General features: G+C 37.4%; 1 protein-coding gene across 1 annotated transcript in view; it reads left to right on the forward strand.

The window, feature by feature from the left end:
* The window catches only part of ARHGAP6 (Rho GTPase activating protein 6), a 522,948-nt gene that overhangs the window by 343,866 nt on the left and 157,889 nt on the right, over positions 1 to 21,193 (forward strand). The gene's annotated exons all lie outside the window — the stretch shown is intronic.

Here is a 21,193-nt window from a genome sequence, read left to right on the forward strand (position 1 = left end):
TTAGTTTAATTAGATCCCATTTGTCAATTTTGGCTTTTGCTGCCGTTCAGAGCATCACTTTAACTGCAGTTTCGTCACAAAGATTTCTCACCAGGAAACTGGCAGCTCAAATATTTATGGTCAGTTTCTTTTTTATTTTTAATTTGTTTTAATTTTTAATTTTTCATGTTTGTGGGTACATAGTAGGTGTATATTAATGCTGAGAGTGCGCCATTCCTGTGGAAAATGTTTTTGAATTTTTGATGCAGACTTGTTTTGAATATCTGCTTTGTGCTTTATTTGTACTTTTTAGAATCTTTTCTTTTTGAATAATATGAAAATTGCTATAATGGCTGTGGCTAAACTATGCATTTTTGATGTGATGGACAGTTACAACTTCTTTTAAAACAGGCTTATTTTTAATAGGATAACATTGAATTTGAAAATGTGTGTGTATATGTGTGTGGCTATTGAAATTCTGGGAGCTAAGATCTGAGAGCCAGCAAATTTAGATGTATTATTTTGTTCAATCATTCATTTTATTGAGAAGTTACTTGTGAGTATCATTTATTGCACTATTTTGTATATCCAAAATATTACTGTTTTTAGAAAAGATACTTATTTTGAAAAATGTTCACTTTTTCTGCTTTTTATACTAACTTTTACATCAAAATACCATTTTGCAAATAAATTTGTGCCCAATTGAACAAATTTTTAAACAAATTAGAACTGAAGGCCAAATTGTTACATTAGAAAACACTTAGAAATGGTCAACATTTCTCCTATTTTTTTTTTCTTCCAGTAAATTTCCTTCATGGCACAATTTACAAAAAGTAATAAATATTGAGCATGTATTTAACATTGAAAACACCACCTACATGCATATACAGTTATGGATCTTAAAATGCAGACTTTTGTATTGTAGCAGTCTATGAGTTGTCTCTTGCAAAATAATTTTCTTTGTAGTAACAGCTTTATTTCAATGTTGGCTGACGATATCTTCTATTCAGTGACTATTTGCTGAAGTATTTGCAACTAGGGGCATTTTGAATGTTTAATGGGAACAAGGAGACCTTATATATAATTGGAATTATTCCATAAGGTCTGAGCATGTGTATGCATATATGTATATATAGGTGTATGTGTATATATATACATATATGTGTGTGCATTTATATAGATATATATGTGTGTATATTATACACCTGTGTGTGTGTGTGTGTGTGTGTGTATAAAGAGATATTTTCTTTGAATTGAGCAAAACACACATCTTCCTTTTCTTTGTTAGGGCACAAGTTTTTTCCTATTCCTTTAATTATTCTGTTCTGATACCATAAAAGCCATTCACAATAGGTTTTAGGTGGCTGTAATTTATAATCATTTCAGTAGTGAAATTCATCATCCCTGGGATTATTCCCTCTCTTGTCTCATGTTAATTCCCGGCTCCAGATTGTCTTTGCTGTGACCTCATCTGTAAAGATTTGCTGCCCTTTTCAATATCCGCCTTTTGCTTTCTGGAGATATAACCTTTGTTTCTCAAGATCTGAATGCATGGAATATGAAGCTTTCCCCAACTCCACCAGCACAAGTGACCTCTCTTTCTCTCAACCCTGCAGCTGTTTATCCATTAAAATTACCAATTAAATTTCCTTTTATACATGTCTTGTCTCCTAATAATTGGTAACCGCTGAGGTCTGAGAAAGCACAGCCCATATTCTTTAACTTGACCCTGAGGAGATGCAGGTCTAGCTTTTATTTAGGTTAGGGTTGGCATCTGGCAAACTGTGTTCCTATTTCATGCTGCAGTCATGAGGTAACAGAACCCTTAAATCAAAAGCTGTCAACCTAACATGAAGAGGCATCTACAGAGCTGTCTCTGAGAAGCTTTATTCTTTGACTCACATCTCCAATATGAGTAATGTGGTTGAAACCTAGCAAAGTCAAAATTTACTTGAAGTGATATGGTGGATCCAGTGCTGTAGATGGTGATTGTAGACCTGAAAAAAAGAAGTTACGAGAATAACATCTGCTTTTCTGTGTGATATTTTCCCCCCAGCTGTTTAGAGAATTATAAATTGCTCTGTCAAGTGTTTGTTTACAAAAGCCTGGCCAATTTCAAAATGAAGCTGCCTTTGAGTTGTCCCTGTTTCATCTCACTGTTTGGAAAATAAATCTGAATCATTAAGATGTAAATACATCAAGTTAAAAGCCAAAGGCAGGGAAAACCAAGTAAAAGCAAGAAATGTGCCACAATTTAACTATTCTCCTGGGAGGAAAAATATACATGGTGATAATTTTTGTATCTTTTATTATTAAATTAAGGCGAGAGAAATTTGAAATCAGCATAATGTCTGTTTTGCATAATATTTAATACTATGATGTATATTGACAATTGATAATGAATCAAAGTATGTGAGGGTAACTGTATGTTCACTAAATTAGAGTTTGGTAATGAGATAGAAAGAGAGAATGAGAGGGGTATAGGTGTAAGCAGCAGTTCTCAAAGTGTAATCCAGGAACCAGCAGCAGCTGCATCACCCTGAAACATTAGAAATGCGAATTATCAGGCCCTGTTGAAGACCTCCTGAATCAGAAACTCTGGGGATGGAGCCCAGTAACAAGCCCTTGTGTTTTAACAAGCCCTCCAAGGGATTCTGATGCGTACTCCATTTTAAGAACTACTTCTATGTAGATGGATGGATGGTTGGATGGCTGGCAAGATATGTGGGCACAATGACACATACATACATAAATACAAGTATAGATATGGTAAAAATACAGATATGAATACAAATACAGATATAAATATAGATATTTTGAGATATAGATGGATAGATGGACATAGGTAGATATAGAAATGTGGAGTTACCATCACAGGACTTTTGTAAAGGAGCAAATTATTTCCTTTTACTTATTATATGATTGAATAAAAGCTGTTCTTTTCTCTAGGCAATGGCTCTATCACTTATAAACTGAGAAAATCTACTTGTGGTCCATTTGTTGAGCCATTTTCCATTAGGTTCACTTAAGTGTTTGCTCCATCAAGTCTGCCACCTGGATGGTTTCCTTCACTGCAAAACTGGTTTGCTCTTCCCTCCCCTCTGTCTTCTTAGCGGCTGGCTGCTGTCTGCCCTGGTTCTATCCATTGGTAGATCTGATTGCTTTGGTGATTGGATCAACAGTTGAATCCTCACAGGATTTTGAGGCCAACAATATCCTACATCTTGGTCCATTTTTCAGAATTTCTTCATTTGTGTTTTATCCTTCCATTTTTTGTTTCTAAGCGTATATAATTTATTTAGATTGGTGCAGAAGTAATTGTGCTTTTGCCATGTAAAGACGAAAACCATAATTACTTTTGCACTAACCTAATAATTTCAGCCAACTATTCATATGCAGCACTTTTTGCAATGGGGATGAATAAGTAGCAGCTAAATATCTGATATAATGGGACGTTTTAAATATAGTAGATTGCAAAATAATATGATACTTTTTGAGAAGAAAATTTCAATATGCAAAAAAAGTGGGATAATATTCATTAAGATAATATCCATTAAGATAATATTCTTAATGGATATTATCCCCAATGATTGTGGGATTATGGTTGTTTTAATTTTATTCATTTTGCTTATTTTTATATTTCTGATTATATCAGTTATAAGCTCAAATTGCTGCTATAAGCAAAGATAATGCAGATTTATATATATAAAAGTAAAATAAATTGATTGTATTTTTATCTTCTTCCTTTCCCCACTATACCATGAATTTAAAGGCCAACAATTATGCCAGCTATATCTTTTCATCATTTTTCACATTAAAAGCAATATTGCTGGATAGTAGAATTAAATGACGACTCTGCTTTTGGAAATGACAGGAAGTCTGTTGTAAATAGATAATTGATATAGATGTTAAAACCAAATAAAATTTCCATTTATGGAGAAGGGAATATTTAAGGGTATGTGACTATAAGAAAATATTTCCTTTTGCTTTTAACACAAGATGTAATGTGACTTGTCATGCTCAGGATTTGTATTGAAGTGGATAATGGCACTTTCCCTAATATTTGGAGGCACAGGACTTGATCCTCTTTTGAAGGCCTTCCTTTGAAGATAAACATAGACATTGGTTTTAGCTTAATTCTTCTTCCCTAAAATTACTTCCTGCTCTAAAATTCTGTCATTCCATAACAAGAGTGTATAAGCAATAATTATAAAATAGGAAAATGAGCCATTCTACTTGCCATCCTTCATGTAAAGCTGCACTATGGAATCCTGATCTAAGGTGGGGCTGGGGTCATTTCTCCAAGCAGTATGATGCCCTGGAAGAAAGCAATGTACAGTGGCCTGTGATGCTGGACCTTGGATCACTTTGATGCCCTTGGCTTATAATAAAAGCAAAATCCATTTAAACCAGCTTAAATAGGAATTTTAGAGGCTTATGTCACCAAAATCAATAAGTATGTTGGGTTTCATCCATTGACATAATCTTTTTCCTACAGTGCTCTTCATTTTATGTCCCTCTAAGTGTCACCTCTAGGCTGATAGCAAGAGAACTTATGGCAGTTTGGGGAAAAATATGACAATGTCTAAGCTAGTGTTTCTCAACTATGGGTGACCACCCCAGGGGACATCTGACAAAGTCTGGAAACATATTTGGTTGCCACAAGTGGAGAAGTGCTACCGGCATCAAGTGAGTAAAAGCCAGGGATCCTTCTAAACATCCTCAGTTTGCAGGACAGCTCCACAAGAGAGAATGATCCAACCCAAAATATCAATAGTGCTGAGTAACTCTGGCATAGAAGAAGAAAGGTTTCCTTTGCCTATAACTCTCACTTACATTCTAGGAAACATTTCCAAAGGCTTCCAGCCACATTTCCCTCACATACTGCTGCCTATAGTATAGAAGGCTTTAGGCCTGGGTTCTGAGCTCAATCATGGGCGGGGAACAGTGTTACCAAGATCAGCTCACTGAGCCCCCAAATGCACATGGAATGTCCATGCTATACACTGTCTGCCAGAACAATAAATGCCCATTATATAATAGTACTATTTTGTTATTAGCAAGAGAGGGGAATTCAGGCATCATTACTATTCAGCCCTAAAAAAAGAAGGAATTCCTGTTATTTGCAACAACATGGATGAATCTGGAGGACATTGTGTTAAATGAAATAAGCCAGGCACAGAAAGCAAAGACAAATACTGTATGTACTTTCTCACTTACATGTGGAATCTAAAAAAGTTGAACTCATAGATGCAGAGACTAAAATGGTGCTTTCCAGAACGTGGGGGTGGGGCTAGGGGTTGCAGAGATGTTGGTCAAAGTATACAAAATTTTACTTAGACAAAAGAAATAAGTTCAAGAGATCTATTGTACAACATGGTTACTATAATTAATAGCAATGTATTTTATTTTGAAAATCACTAACAGAGTAGATTTTAAGTATTCTCACCACAAAAAGTGATAGCTATGTAGGTAATGCATATGTTAATTAGTTCAATGACACCATTTCACAATTGTATATGTATATCAGGACATCATCTTGTACACAATAAATATGTACAATTTGTTAATTTTTAAAAAATCCTGTGAACTGCTAAAGAATAAACATACTCTCCATAGCAATTTAAATCCTTTCTGTGGGATTTGGGGGAAGTGTTTCTTCACTTGTATTTTTTTCTGGGTTATCTGCATTAATATCTTTCTAGAAAAGGGTATGACTGGAAGTGGCTTATTGACAATCTGGATTTTCCCAAGAGAAATTACCTTCAACCAAGAGAGATGACTACTTTAAAGAAGGGCTTTGCAGAACCTGTGTCTTTACTGAGTCATTCAGCAATCCAAGTGAGAGATGATGTTAGCTTGGACCAAGATGGAACCATTGAAATTATGAGAAGAGGTCAGATTCTGACATATTTTGAGGGCACAGCCAACAAGAATTACTAACAGATTGACTATGGATTATGAAATGGACCCATTGGTGATACAGAGTAGAAGTTTTGGCCTGATCTACTGGAAAAATTGAGTTGCTATTGACTTAAATGGGGAATACTATAGAGAAGAATATTGAGAAGAAGTTGAAGAACTCAGGGAATTCAAGAAAAAAATGTCCTAGTTGGAGATATAAAGTAGGTAACTATCAGTGCATAGATGTCATTTAAAGATACAAGGTTGTTAAAATCACCAAAGAGGAATTGCAGATGAAAAATAAAGGAGATCCAAGAACAGAGTCATGGTGAATTCCAACATTATGTTACATTTAGAGAGGTGATAGACACTCAAGAGAGTGTGGCATCCACAAAGCTTAGTATCTGTCACATTTGTTAATTGACGTCAAAAACATGGCTGGTTGTTTTGTTTTTGTTTTTAACTTAAACTCTTTCAAATTCTGGAACTTGGGTTTCTTTCCCTAAAACAGAAAAACAGCCTTCTTTGTCTTCTGAGCAAGCCAGGAAGCCTCTTCCTGCCGTCAATTATTAATTTTCTTAACATTATCCACTTGTCATCTAAAACAGGGATTCCCGACCCCCAGGCCGCAGACCAGTACCAGTCCATGGCCTACGAAAAATGGGATCGCATAGCAGGAGGTGAGCAGCAAGTGAGTGAGCATTACTGCCTGTGCTCCGCCGCCGGCCAGATCAGTGGTGGCATTCATTAGAGTCTCATAAGCGCACGAACCCTATTGTGAACTGCGCAGGTGAGGGATCTAGGTTGCAAGCTCTTTATGAGAATATAACTAATGCCTGATTATCTGAAGTGGAACAGTTTCATGCTGAAACCATCCCTGCTGCACTGTCTGTGGAAAAATTGTCCTCCACAAAACCGGTCCCTGGTGCCAAAAAAGGTTGGGGTCAGCTAATCTAAAACATAGCCAAGCTATGGGCTAAGGAACTTACCTTGCTTTTTTTTTCCATCTGGGCAAATGGTTCATCCTGCCCCTCCAGGGTGAGAAATGCCTGTCCCTTTCTCTCAATCTGTACATGCAGGCTAACAAAATATATTTTTCAGAGATGATTTATTTCACCAGAACAATTATTGATAATTTGCATTTATGGACACTTGGTGATCTTATCAATATTTTTATGTTTTCTGTTTTTTAACTTTTAAGTTCAGGGGTACAAGTGCAGGTTTGTTACATAGGTAAACCTGTATCATGCGGTTTTGTTCTACAGATTATTTCCTCACCCGGGTATTAATCCTAGTACCCATTAGTTATTTTTCCTGATCCTGTCCCTCCTCCCACCCTCTACCTTCTGAGAGGTCCCCAGTGTGTGTTGTTCCCCTCCATGTGTCCATGTTTTCTCATCATTTCGCTCCCACTTATAAGTGAGAACATTCAGTATTTAGTTTTTTCTGTTCCTGTGTTAGTTTGCTAAGGATATATATCATGAATACCATGCAGCCGTAAAAAAGAATGAGATTATATCTTTTGCGGGGACATGGATGGAGGTGGAGGCCATTATCCTTAGCAAAATGTTTTCCCTTTTTGTGGGACATTATCTTGAATTTCTCAGAATTCAACCAAAAGTTTAAAGAGTGAACACTGGATATCTGTTGTAAATTTTTCTAAAATAATATACACCTAGCTATGAGAAAAATAGTTTTCAAATTTTATTTTGCATAAGAGTTTCTTGGAAAGTTTCTTAAAATGCAGATTTCTTGACCTCAGAAGTTCTGTTATGATCAATTTGGTACTGGACTCCAGCTGGTCCATTTCATCCATCCCACATCATTATCTGATTACAGGGCAGAGGATCCACAAGCCATTCAGGAGCTCATACAGATGTCTGCAAGCTGAAAAGGAAATTATTGACTCCCAAAGTAATGATGTAAATACTTACCTATATATATATAAAAACATAGCAACTACCAATTTCATTGTCAATTAGTATTTTTAACAATCTCATCACATGTAAAAACAATTTGTAATGTACATTTTGTTCTCTAAACAAGTATTCCTGAACACGCACAATAATTACTTAAAAAATCACAGCCAAATGAGAATCCAATGAATTATTTATTGCCAAATCATGTCAAAATCAAAATTGTAAAAATTCTTGATGATATAAGGAGATGAACCTCAAAAGTAAGTGCTTAAAATAGCTCAGAGTTCCCGGAACTCTACTTTTGACAAAAAGCAACCCCAGGCGACTCTATATTTAATCTTTTGCCCACACTTGGAGAATCTAAGGTCTATGTGGGGATGCTTCATATCATCAAAGCATACTTGTCTTCCTTCAGTCATTTATCAAAATTCTCAGCACCTAAATCTAGCATCTTAGCATGATGCCAGATTATAAAAATACAGTGAAAAACAATCTTTCTAATTGTGAAGCCTCCAGTCCAGTAAGAGAGGCAGCCAATAGATAAATGCACAAACAAGTAAAATCAATTACAGATTGAGATAAGTGCTTAGAAGAAAATCAACAGTGTGTTGAGATCAAGAAGCCAGGAAACATTAACATCAGATTGGGGAAGTCAAGGAAGACTTTTTGAGCAGATGATTTTTAAGCAGAAACCCGTAAAAGGAGGAGCCAACCCTGTGACTGTCGCCTTAGGAAAGCAGTTCAAGCACAGGAAACAGCACAGGCAGAAACCCCTAATCAGGACCCAGCTTTCCTTGTCCATGAGTGTTTGAAGAACAGGAGGAAAGAGAGGAGGCATGAAAGGTGAGGCTAAGGAAGTTGGTCCAGATCCTTTGACATAGGCAGGTTCTATGTGGATGGATTTTATTCTAAGTGCAATGGAAGCCCATTGATGATTTTTGCTTGCTTGTTTGTTATTTTTTAAAGGTTGGATATGATGTGGTACTTTGTGTAGCAGTTGAACACATAACTCTGGAGCCAGACTGCCCAGGCAGGAATTCTGGCTTTGCCTCTTAGAGGCAAAGTAAAGTTGAGCATGTTCCAATGTCTCTTTACTCAGTTCCTCATTGTAAAATGGAAGTAATGACAGTACCTACCTCATAAGGTTGTTTAGCAGATTTAATAAATATGTGATATGCTCTATATATGTCTCAAAATGAATAATTGTCTTTAAGAAGATTACTGTTATTTCCCCCATGAACAAATTGAGTAAGGACAAGAGCAGATGGCTAGGTTGTCTAGAAGGCTGCTAAATTTGTTTGGGAGAAATATGATGGGGGCTGGAATTGGAGTGATGAAAGTGAAGATGGAGAGGAGGGGTCAGATTCCTGATTTATTTTGGATGCAGAGTTGACAGAAGTTGGTAATAGATTAAAAGTAGAACATGCGGTGAAGAGAAGAATAAAGAAAATGACTTAGTTCCTAGCTCAACTAACTGGGTGGATAAAAATAATCATTCATCATCATCATCATCATCATCATTATCATCATCCACAATAACGTTGATTAAGTGAGTGCTGCATACCAGGCAGGCTTTGTGATGAATGCTTTGTAAACACCTCTAAAGATGTGGGAGGGTAGAATACCAAAACATTTGCCAGAAGAGAAAGTCAAGAGTTCATTAGTGGATAAGGGAAGTTGGAGATGACCCTGAGACACCAGGTAGAAGGGTCAAGAAGGCAGCTGGATAATTGGCTCCATAAAACACAAAGATGATTGATTTGGAGACAATATTTGAGAGTTCTGAACGTTGCAATGGGATTTACCACCATGTCTTTTTTGTATAGTGGCTTGGGCTGTTACAATAATATTTTTATCTTTTTGGGTCTAATTCTTTTTAGTTCAAGACCTGCTTTGTAAAAACCTTAGTGTTAATCGAATTTTCAGTCAGTTCTCCATAGTGCAAAATAAAGTATTGCATTAACATTTCTGACTCTGAAACATAACTCTACCAAACTAAACTACTTAATCTGTAGTTTGTGTTGTGTTGTGTTGTGTGTGAAACATTCCCTCATCAAAATTCAAAGAAACTTTAGTTCAAGTTATGGCCTGAAATCAACAGAATTATATTAATTCATATGGATATAGAAAATCATTTATTTACAGTATTTAAATTGACATTTAAACACTTTTTCCAATCCCACACAGTTGGTGGCATAAGGTCTTGAGAAAGCATGAAACATTTTTTTATCAGCCTCATATTTCGTTGAGCTTGCCAAACACAGTTCATTTTCCGTAGAAATTTGCAAACCTGAGTAGTGGCCAAATTTTCGGAGTCGCTGAATGTAAGCCAATGAATAAAATTGTTAAACCCTTTGATTTCCCCCCACTTTTTTCCCTTAAAAAGTAACATAGCATGTGCCTGAGTTTTATTTTTTGACATCTATTACCCACAACACTCGAGTGTGTTTCAGAATCAGCCTGTATGGACATTTCAGTACAAAATGAACACAGCTGGCCCTTTGGAGAACATTCATTTGTAGCTTTGTTATCCTTAGACAGGAAGCCTTCTCCTCCACACTTCCATCAACATTTTTCAGAAGACAATGGCATCAACCTTCAAAAATGGATACTTTCAAGAGTTTAAAGGTTGAGATTTTTAAGACAAACCCAGAATAAGCAAAAGTTACATATTGGCCAAAAATGTGATTCCAGAAACTGTGTGTTGTAGCAAATCTTTCTTTTGAGACATGTGTCCTGTTAGCAGAATGCACTGATCAAACTAAACCTTGAGCATGACACAGGATAGAACTAGTTATTATTAAGAAAATAATGTTCAAGAGCATTTGTCCATTATACCCAGGAATAGTTTGGAAAGATGAAGGATATGGAAACAAGCAAAAAAGAAGAAGAAATAAAATTAATAATTAAAATGTCAGTAACTCTAATGTATTTCTCTTAGTGGATGATAAAATTACATAAGAATGTCAACCTTTTCTTTAACTCAATGACCACAGTGGCAGTATCTTCATTGGACTGCTTCCTTCATTGACATCACCTAATTTCATTTTTACTTATAATAGTGAAAATGCACAATGGCCCCTAGAGGCAATACCCTAATTTTTTTGTTTAAGTGCTCAAAAAAGTATACCCTTTCCCTGCAAAAAAGGCAGAGGGTCACAATTTATTACTGAATTTCAGTTATGAAAAACCCACTGAAGTGTGAGAGTCCATTGTGCTTCAGTTGCATTTAATCTCTTTGGAGACGCCAACTACCTGATACACAAGAGCAACTGTAAGTTCAAAAAACCTCTCACAGATAGGAACCATAGACATGGAGTGAAGGGAGCCACTACTCAGAAATGAAGGAGTCAAGTAGGAGTGGGGCTGAACCGTGAAACCAGAACAGAATTTTTGTCAGTGGCCTAGAAGCAAAGCTGAGAAGAAGGGTCTGAATGTGCTGTAGTGATTGTAGCTCCACCCTGAGATGGAAGCCTCTTCTCACTGTAGCTTCTGCCAAACCACACAGGTAAATTTGCAGGAGTAATGGTGACCTCTGAAGAGCCTGGTGTAATTGGGGAATGATTGTTGCAAGGGCATAAGAGCCAGTATTTCATTTGGTCTTTTGTGTCTGGCATTTTTCACTCAGTATAATGTCCCCTAGGTTCATCCATGTTGTAGTATTTATCAGTACTTCCTTCTTTTTTGTGGCTGAATAATATTCTATTGTAGGGATATGACACATTTTGTTTATTCCTTAATCTGTTGATGGATTATTTGGGTTGTTTTGACTGTTTGACTATTATGAATAATACTGTTATGAACATTCACATGCAAATTTTTGTGTAGACTTACATGTTTTTCATGTCCGTATTTCTTGGGTATGTAACTAAAAGTTGAATTGCTGAGTATAATGGCAAATGTATGTTTAACATTTGGAGAAACATTCTCACCAGCAGTATGTAAGGGTTCCACATCTTTACCAACACTTTTTTTAAAAGCTATCCTAGTGGGCATGATGTGATAGCTCACTGTGGTTTTTTGTTGTTGTTGTTGTTTTGTTTGTTTGTTTTGAGATAGGGTCTCACTCTGTCGCTTAGGTTGGAATGCAGCGGCACAATCACAGCTCATTTCAGCCTCGACTTCCCTGGGCTCAGATGATCTTCCCACTTCAGCCTCCCAAGTAGCAGGAATTATGGGCATGCACCACCACCCCAGGCTATTTTTTTCTTTTTTTTTTTTTGTAATTTTTGTACAGACAAGGTTTTGCCATGTTGCACAGGTTGATCTCGAACTCCTGAGCTCAAGTGATCCGCCCGTCTTGGCCTCTCAAAATGCTGGGATTACCGGCATGAGCCTCACTGTGATTTTGATTTGCATTTCCCTGATGGCTAATGATATCAAACATCTTTTCATATGCTTATCAGCCATTTGTATATCTTCTTCTGAGAAATATTTATTCAGATTTTTTTTCTTATTTTCAATTAGGTTGTCTTTTTATTATTGAATTGTAAGAGTTCTTCAGATTCTGGATACAAGTCTCTCATCAGATATGTGAGTGAGCATTTTATTCAAATGATTTGTTCCTCCAGCATTCATACTGCATTTCTACAATCTACTGTAAGCTGGCATATGTCTATCTCATTTATCTCAACTTTTTAACTTTTACACTTTTCTTCCTAGTGGGTGCTTGGGGGGCTCTCAGCCTTCTGTGCCTAGGGAGGACTTTCAGAACTAAGAGCTCCCCAGGGTGTCTGACTCAGAGGATCACAGTGACCCAAGGCTGTCTCCCTCCGAGAGCCCCTAGTTGTGCATTCCAGACAGGAAGGCTGCCCAGCCAGCTCCTCTAGCGCTTTGAGCAGTGTCCCTCCCTGCCTTCTGTCTCCTTCTCTGTTCCCACACTGCACAGGGGCTTTGCGTTGGGAGCATGGAGGCTCGCTACTGCCTGGAGCTGCTGCTATTGCTGAGGTGTAAGAACTCTGGAGAGGTAAGAAGATAGGGTGTGTGTGTTTCAGGCTCCGTGTTTCATGCATACTGCTAGAAGCAAGGTAGGACCCAAGCCAGGAAGACATGAAAGATTCCATGGGGTAATAATCCCAGAGCAGCATCTGGAAAAGGTGAACATAGGCAGGAAAGGAGAGAAGCAATAGCATTGAAGGGATTTGCTCAGTGTGTCCTGGTACTTGAGTCTCTGTTAACATCAAAGCTCAGGTGGTTCAAATGAGAGTTAGACTGTCTCTGCCTGTTGCCTTAAGAGTAAATTCAGAGTCTTCAAACCAGGCTTATTGGAATATTACATACCCTTGCCAAGACATTTATATTTTTATTGAAAGTTCAGAGCAAATCGTAGTAGGGACCCACCATTTTTTCTGCACCATTCCTTTTGGCTATTTTCTCAGTATTTGAAAATCAATGGAATTTGACTTTAACATGCACAGTGGTTTATGATGTTACTGTTGCATAGGTCTTAGTGATCTTCCGGTCCAGTGTTTTTGTGCTAGAGGTAAGGAAACTGAAGTTCAGAGTGAATCAGGCATTGCCAGGGTCACCAGACTAATCCAGGACAGAACCGAGCCAAAACATCATTGCTATGGAGCCTCTCTTTGGGTCTCAATCATTGGGTACTATATAATGACTGACGACTGGGGATAAGGGCATAGGTTGCCCTTTTCCTTAGTATGATGAAGGATCAGGATTCTATAACATTGATAAGTGATTAGGGTATTAATATGGAACCACAAAATGTGGTTCAACTCTGTCCTGTGGCCGCTCCATACAGCAAAGACAGATGGCTGGTTCAGAAAACTGGTTTTATTGTTTGCATACAACAAAGGTAGCATCTGGTGCAAGTTTTATATTTTTAATGATTCCAGGGTCTTTTTTTAAATGATTTAATAGAAAGAACCTTAAAACTCATCTTTTCAGAATATTGATTTAGAATGTTACCGAAGTGTTCACAGAGCCTAATTAAATACTCGCTAGTTTCATATAGCTACAAGTAAAAGCTGCTTTGAATCCTTCCTAAACTCACATTGGTTTATTTGGTGAATTGTGTTTTAACATCAAGAAAGTGAGATCGTTGGCTTTTCTGCAGAATGATGATCTATTACCTTAAACAATGTGATCAGACCACATCAATTCACTTGCAGACTTCTTCCTCTCTCTATCATGTGCACATGCCACCATAGGTATAAACTAATTTAAATATATAGGAATTATTTAGTTTGTTAAATCCAAGTTGCTTTTGAAGAAAATTTGCTGCTCTTAGATTATGATTATTTACAGTTTGTTGAGTGATTTCATTTTGTAGGCATAGACTTTTTATTGTGATTCTGATTATTTACAGTAATGGCAATTATCAAATAAACTAATGTGGTGGTGATTGCAGATTTTTGGATATCTATTACTATTTATTGGGAACATTTTTTTCACTACCAGAATGGGTGAAAAAAGCCACAAAAGCAGTCAATCCCATTGCTTTCCAAGTGTCATTGTAAATCCTGCTGATAAAAACTGCACATTTTAGCAATGTTTAATAAGCATTTTAAAAATTGACAACTGTCTTAAAAGAAACAGATTTTGAAGTTACTCCATTGTACCTATTTCCAGATTAAGAAAAATCATTTGTGGAAACCAAGTTGATCCTAAGTTCCTAGTCACGGGGAGAAGATGGGAATTTGTAAACCTGCAGAGCCTGAATTTGTTATTGCATGCAGCTGTGCAAATTTGCAAACATTTCCTTCCCTAGTCAGGACCCTATGGAAGGAGCCAGTTTGGACTACTGCCTTGATAGCTAATATTTGTAGAGGCTGCAGTGCAGGAAGCTACTGGGATATTTGAACTTTGTCATCTATTTTAATCTGGGCATTAGATGCCAGGTAGAGAGAGTGTGCAAGTCAATTACGTCTGCTTCAAAGTCATGGTAGGGGTATATCAGTAGCCTTATTATTCTGGTCATTCTCAGTGAATTTCAGAATGCTGCTTAAAATGGGCTTTCTGTATGTGTTGAGCGTGTGTTCAGTGGGATGTCTGAGAAGGAAGATAGGGGAGGGCCAAGGCCTGGGTCTCCTAAAACACGTGATTATTTTATTGAACTAATCAGTGAGAGAAAGACAAAGCCTTGTGGTTTCTACAAGCACTGGACTTGCATTTATTTGTTTTCAATCCATCCTTTGGAACTAGAGAAGGCATGAGGACGATCCATGAGCAGGTTCACACTCAAAGCTGGGATAGATGGTCTTACCCTGGTTGCTATGGCAATGTTGTCCTAGCATAGGGGATACTTGCCCATGTTTGTAGCTGTCTCCTCTCTATCTTTGGCAGTTTAGCACAAGAGGCAACCCCCTCATGCAACTACAGAGCATTTATTGAGTTAAGGATTCTTCATTTTGAGTTACAGTTTGCTCTCTAGTATATTTTTGGGAGGACAAATGGGCAGGAAAAATTAAGTCACAGAAGGAGACAAGCTTCATCACTCTAATGGAGTTGAATTTACATTTGCCATTAAAAATAGCTATAGGTTATTTAATTAGAATCCTAGAGGCAGAAGACGAATTAGTTTGTCTTTCAAATGGTACTCATAAAAGATGGGGCAGTGTGTGTGTGTGTGTGTGTGTGTGTGTGTGTGTGTATGTGTATGTGTGTGTGTGTGTTTAAAAGAGCCTAATTTCTTGTTAAAATTTAAAGTTCAAACAACCCCTTATTTGTAAATTGGTGATAGAGACAATTCTATAACGTTGTGAGAATTAAATGAGCTAATACGTGTCATGTGCTTAGAATAGTGCCTGAAATATAATGAGCCCAGTAAATGTTCAGTATTATTATTATCATTACTTTTATATTATAGCATCCTGGGTGTTTAATGCTAATGATGGCTCGTTGAGCAGATATTAAACATACTGATCGATTTCCAGGTATTTTTCTAAATCTGCCTCAAGGAGCTCGCCAGCTAGTGGGGAGACAAAAAGTAGAAAGAAGCAGTTGTTTGAAAAAGAGGTATGGTCAACATATCCTGGGAAACCTCTGAGCATGTGCACTCCAGCCCTGTGGACCAGCGAGAGAGGTTTCTAGAAGAGGTGGCATTGAGGTGATGGTCATTGATGGCTGCTCCCAGATGTGTGGATATGGGAGCAAGGAGACAGGGGAACCTCACTTCCAGGAGTGCCAGCCAATGTAGAGCAGTGAGAGAAGATTTCTGTAAGAGGTGGCATTGAGGTGACGGTCACTGATGGCTGCTCCCGGATGTTTGGGATACAGCAGCAAGGAGGCAGGGAGATACTCACTTCAGAAGTGCCTTGAGTTGGTTATTTGGACAGATAGGGTGTTCGATGGCCTGGGTCTGTCAGATATTCTCAGCTGCCCAAGGTCGGTGCTTAATTATCTCCTCTCCTTACAATACACTGCTTTATAATCTCCATGGCTATAGGGGTTTTATTCCATAACAATTTTGTAGCAAACACTTCTTCATCGAATCATTCTTTTGGAGAGTGGTGGTTCTGAAAATCATGAGAATTAAGGCATCTTAAATTACTGCCCACTTTATAGATGGAACCACTAATTTCTCATTATTCTGCCAGATCCAAGCAAATCTCAGAACAGAATTTGTCCCAGACTAATTGAATAACCTTGAATTCAGTAGTTACACTCATGGCTAAATTGATTATTTTTCTCCTCTTTATCACTCAGATAGACACAATCACTTTCAGAGGTTCTTCAGTCTGATTTACAATTAACTCCTTAGCACATCTTTGGAAGGTCAAATAAGCAGGAAAAATTAACTCATAGGAGACAAGCTTCTTTGTAACCTCCCAAGAAACAAATAACAAACTCACTTCTAAGTAAGTTCTGAAGAAGCAAATAACTATTCTAACTTCTGTCGGATGGTTTTTAAAAATATGTTTTAATTTACTTTTTATTTTATAGATTTAGAGGGTAGACATGCTTTCTTACAGGGATGTATTGTATAGTGAAATCTGGACTTTTAACAGGATAGTTTTGATTTAGAGACATTAGCTGACTTAATCACCGGACAGCACTTTCTTTGTTTTGCAAATTCTCCTTAACACCCCTACCACTCCCCAAGCTGTTTTGATTTGTTTAGATCCCTGTTGTGACTCCAGACATTGCCAAAGGTCCCCTAGGAGACACAACTGTACCTGGTTAAGAACCACTCATCTAGAGGAAAGCCGTTTGGTAAAGGCCGGGTGCAGTGACTCACGCCTGTGATCCCAGCACTTTGGGTGGCCGACGGGCGGATCACGAGGTCAGGAGATCGAGACAATCCTGGCCAACATGGTGAAACCCTGTCTCTACTAAAATACAAAAAATTAGCCGGGCATGCTGGTGGCCCGGCTGTAGTCCCAGCTACTCAGGAGGCTGAGGCAGGGGAATCGCTTGAACCCAGGAGGTGGTGATTGCAGTGAGCTGAGATTGCGCCACTGCACTCCAGCCTTGTGACAGAGCGAGACTCTGTCTCAAAACAAAAAAAAAAAAGAAAGAAAGAAAGAAAGAAAAATCCTTATAAAATGGAATTAGCTGAACTGTGCCAATGCCAGAGTGACAAGGGAAGGGTCTGAGTTGGGAGTCACTGTACACAAAGGCTCAGCCCTAGAAAGAAGGTAAAAGGAAGACATGCAGAGAGAGGTGGTCTCAAGTTCTAGCCTCCATCTAGCGGAGTGCCCCTATGACACTTGCCTGGTGTTGCTCTCCTGTTACCCTCAGAGTGGTGAATTGAGGATGAAGGCTTGTCTTGGAGGTAGCAAAGAACAGTGTCTGGGGATATCAGGTAGGAGAAGGCAAAGATCATTGAAGGGTCAGGTCGCAGTCAGATCAGGTGGCTACATTGTCAGAGTGATGCACTGATAAATGACAGACATGGGCCGGGCACAGTGGCTCACACCTGTAATCCTAGTACTTTGGGAGGCTGAGGTGGGCAGATCACTTGAGGTCAGGAGTTCAAGACCAACCTGGCCAACATGGTGAAAACCCGTTTCTACTAAAAATACAAAAATTAGCTGGGTGTGGTCGCTCACTCTTGTAATCCCAGTTACTTGGAGGCTGAGGCTAGAGGATCGCTTGAACCCAGGAGGTGGAAGTTGCAGTGAGCCAAGATCATACCACTGCTCTCCAGCCTGGGTGACAGAGCTAGACTCTGTCTCAAAAAAAAAAAAAAAAAAGACAAACATGATGTACTTCAGTGCCTGTGGCATCAAAAACTTCCATGTCAAATCCAAATTTTGTATCACTCCTGCTTCCAACTGGGTAGTGTTCTCTTTGGGAGTCTACAGAGACAGGACAAAGTTCTCTTCCTCATCATAAGAATTGTAGCCAACATTTATTGAGCTTAGTGCTCATTAACATGAAAAGACTCAGAGCATGATATTAGTACATTTTATAGACGAGTGTACTGAGCCATAGAGAGGCCAAAAACATTGTCCAAGTTTCCACAGCAGATAGGCAGTGGTCATGATTGTGAACCAAATGGTTTGATTATGGAGGCTGCACCCCCTACCACCACACTGGAAAGCCATCTTTGTGCTTCTGTGGACACTTAACTGACACCCCCAGAGCCTGCACATTCCATGGCCAAATATGAAGCATGGAAAATTATTTGGAGAGGCAAACAAAATTTGGCTGTTTGAAGGAATTGAGATTTTAGTATTGTTCATTTTTTAAATTAACAGTAAAGTGAATTCTGGGTGCTATGGTGTTTTTTGTTGACCATAGGACAATGATATTTGCAAATGGGCTTTATTGATTTAGATTTTGTGATAGAGGATTCAAGTGTGATTTATTGAGGTAAATGTTTTGAACCCAAATGATCACTCCTTTCTTCTCTCTTCAACTCCTCACGACTCCCAGCCCAATCTTATTCCTCCATAATTATTTATCATCTGGAAGAGTCAGGTGTTTCAAATGAGGCCAGCATGGACTTTTCCCAACAGGGATGTATTTTTTAATATCTAAATGTCAGCCTATGGCCCTTGCTGATAAGGCTCCAGATCAAATAGGGGCAAAAGGAATTGAAAGCCAAATCACAAAAATAAGTAAAAACTCCAACTAACAAGAATTTCACAACAGACATAAGCTGATGACTATTTTATTAAAGCAATGTGGAGTACTACTAAATGCTACTGTGTTCTGGAAATGTAGGAAATTGGTTGGAGTCATTTTTCTCTTATTAATCTCATGTTAAGCTGTTCATAGCAGGATCTCTTGGGTTATTTTTTTCCCAATTAATACAGCTGTCTACTAATTTATTTTCTTTTTAAAAGTCTTGGCCTTAAACTCAATTTTGGTATTTTGAGCTATTGTTTACTACCAAAGGAAGAACTTCAGATTTAGAGAAAAGTCTGTATTTTTATTTTGTGTGGAATTGAGAAAGGAGATGGTAAACTTGACATTGCTTGCAAATGAAATGTATAGCTTGATCATTTTTTTCTTGATATAAGTTTTGTTTTGGAAGAACTGTAATATGTCTTGGTGGTGATAATGAATACCATAACCGCATAATCATTCTCTAAATGATTGTAATGGAAAGAAGTTTTATGTAAAATTTCAAGTTATTCAAATGGCACATGTCTCCACATATGTCTTTCTACTACAGGTAAACCCAGAAGGCATGCGTGGTTATGGGTGTGTGAGTGTGTGTAACATGAATGTGTGCCTGCCTCTATGTTATGTTGCACTATTTGTTTGAACCACAAAATAGAAAAGAATGTAAATATCTTCTGAAGTCTGTATACACCTGAACTCTGGATTTATCTGTTCTAAATGAAAACTACAGGGTAAACCATTTTAGTATGTGAAGTTTGGCCTGAGGAAAAGAATGGCACATCTACGGTTCTTAGAAAATTCTCATACAAGATCAGGATTACTGGAATGCTTGGGGAACAACTTGCTGTGGGTAGTTGAGATTTTCAGTTTCAACCAGCAAATCTGTTTTGTTTCATCTTTTGTTTAAAATATTTGAATTAATAAGAATTATTTTTCAACTTCAAGAAGTAGTACATAGAACAATGCCGTCTGATAAAACTGAGTGGTGATGGAAATATTCTGTATCTGTGTTGTCCAGTATGGTAGCCATTAGCCTCATGTGACTACTTAGCACTTAAAATGTGTCTACTATGACTGAGGAATTGAATTTTAAGTTTTATTTAATTTTAAATTTATTTACATTTAAATAGCCACATAGGACAGGGCTATCATATTTGACAGTGCAAGTATAGAGTATAATTACCAGTTAATGCATGTCTCTGGTTTGAAACATTCCACTGTATTATCACACTATATATCTGAATTTTGATTTGGAAACTGTGGCTGAATGCTGGGATAGATTCCAGCTCTGCCAACAGGAAAGGAGTGGTGAGGAAAGCTGTCGGACAGCTAGCCAAGGATATTTGCCATGTTTGCCAGAGTATTTTGACTGTACTTCTGTCATAGTATTAATACCATTTGACCTTTTTAATCGTTATTTGTGGGCTTATTTTATCCCTTTGGTAGATTCTAGATTCCTTAAGGATGGGGCCTTACTATTTTCACCAGCACATGGAATAAGTGCCTTGCCCTAGATTGTGTTTGATAAATATTGACTCAATTGATTAGAAGTGGTCCATGCCAATTGATTAAGCTTTTCTACCTTTAAAAAATTGAATCTAAATTCTTTAAAATCAAGTTATTTGTTTGAATATTGACACCCTCCCAGTAAAGTTATGTTTATTCATTCCAGAAAATGATTAAGGGGCCTTAATCATAAAGGTACTGGAATAAAGTTACCATGGGTTTGTGTAATATAAACCCTGCAAAGACTGTTTACAATTCTGTGTGGGTGTAGGAAGAAAAAAGGATTCAAATATAAATATGAGTGGGAAAGAAAACTTGTTTGGAGTCCATTTTATGCATTTGTTAACATTTTGAAGACTATGCAGTACAATTTATCATCTTAGGAGGTGAAAGAAATGACTTGTATTTAAAATCACTGCAATTCTCTATTTGAAGCTCCATTGATAACATTTTTTGGGGAAAACAAATTACTTGAATAACTTTAAATTCAGTACATTATTATGCATATCACATAATTTCATTTAAAAATCTTTTTCCACAGAGTGAGATCAAAAGACCAGATTTTGATTGCCAATGTGGTGTGAAGTATAAAGCCAGTGTTCCATGTCCTAATTTGTTTCATAATATAAACATTCTTCAAAAGTTTATATTTTTTAATGTAAAGAATTTTTCATATAAACTTCCCTTCATTTGGTTCAGGTTTTAGTTATTGTACATGTTCATAAATTTTCATTTTATCAACTGTTTTAACTGATGTTTAAACTTCATTTTTTAAAAAAGATTTGAGATAGTATAATTTAAATTTTCTCTAAAGAGAAATATATTCCTTATTTGCTTGCCAAATGGTGAAT

The sequence above is a fragment of the Piliocolobus tephrosceles genome, chromosome Y, assembly GCF_002776525.5.
Source record: "Piliocolobus tephrosceles isolate RC106 chromosome Y, ASM277652v3, whole genome shotgun sequence".
Classification (NCBI taxonomy): Eukaryota; Metazoa; Chordata; class Mammalia; order Primates; family Cercopithecidae; genus Piliocolobus; species Piliocolobus tephrosceles.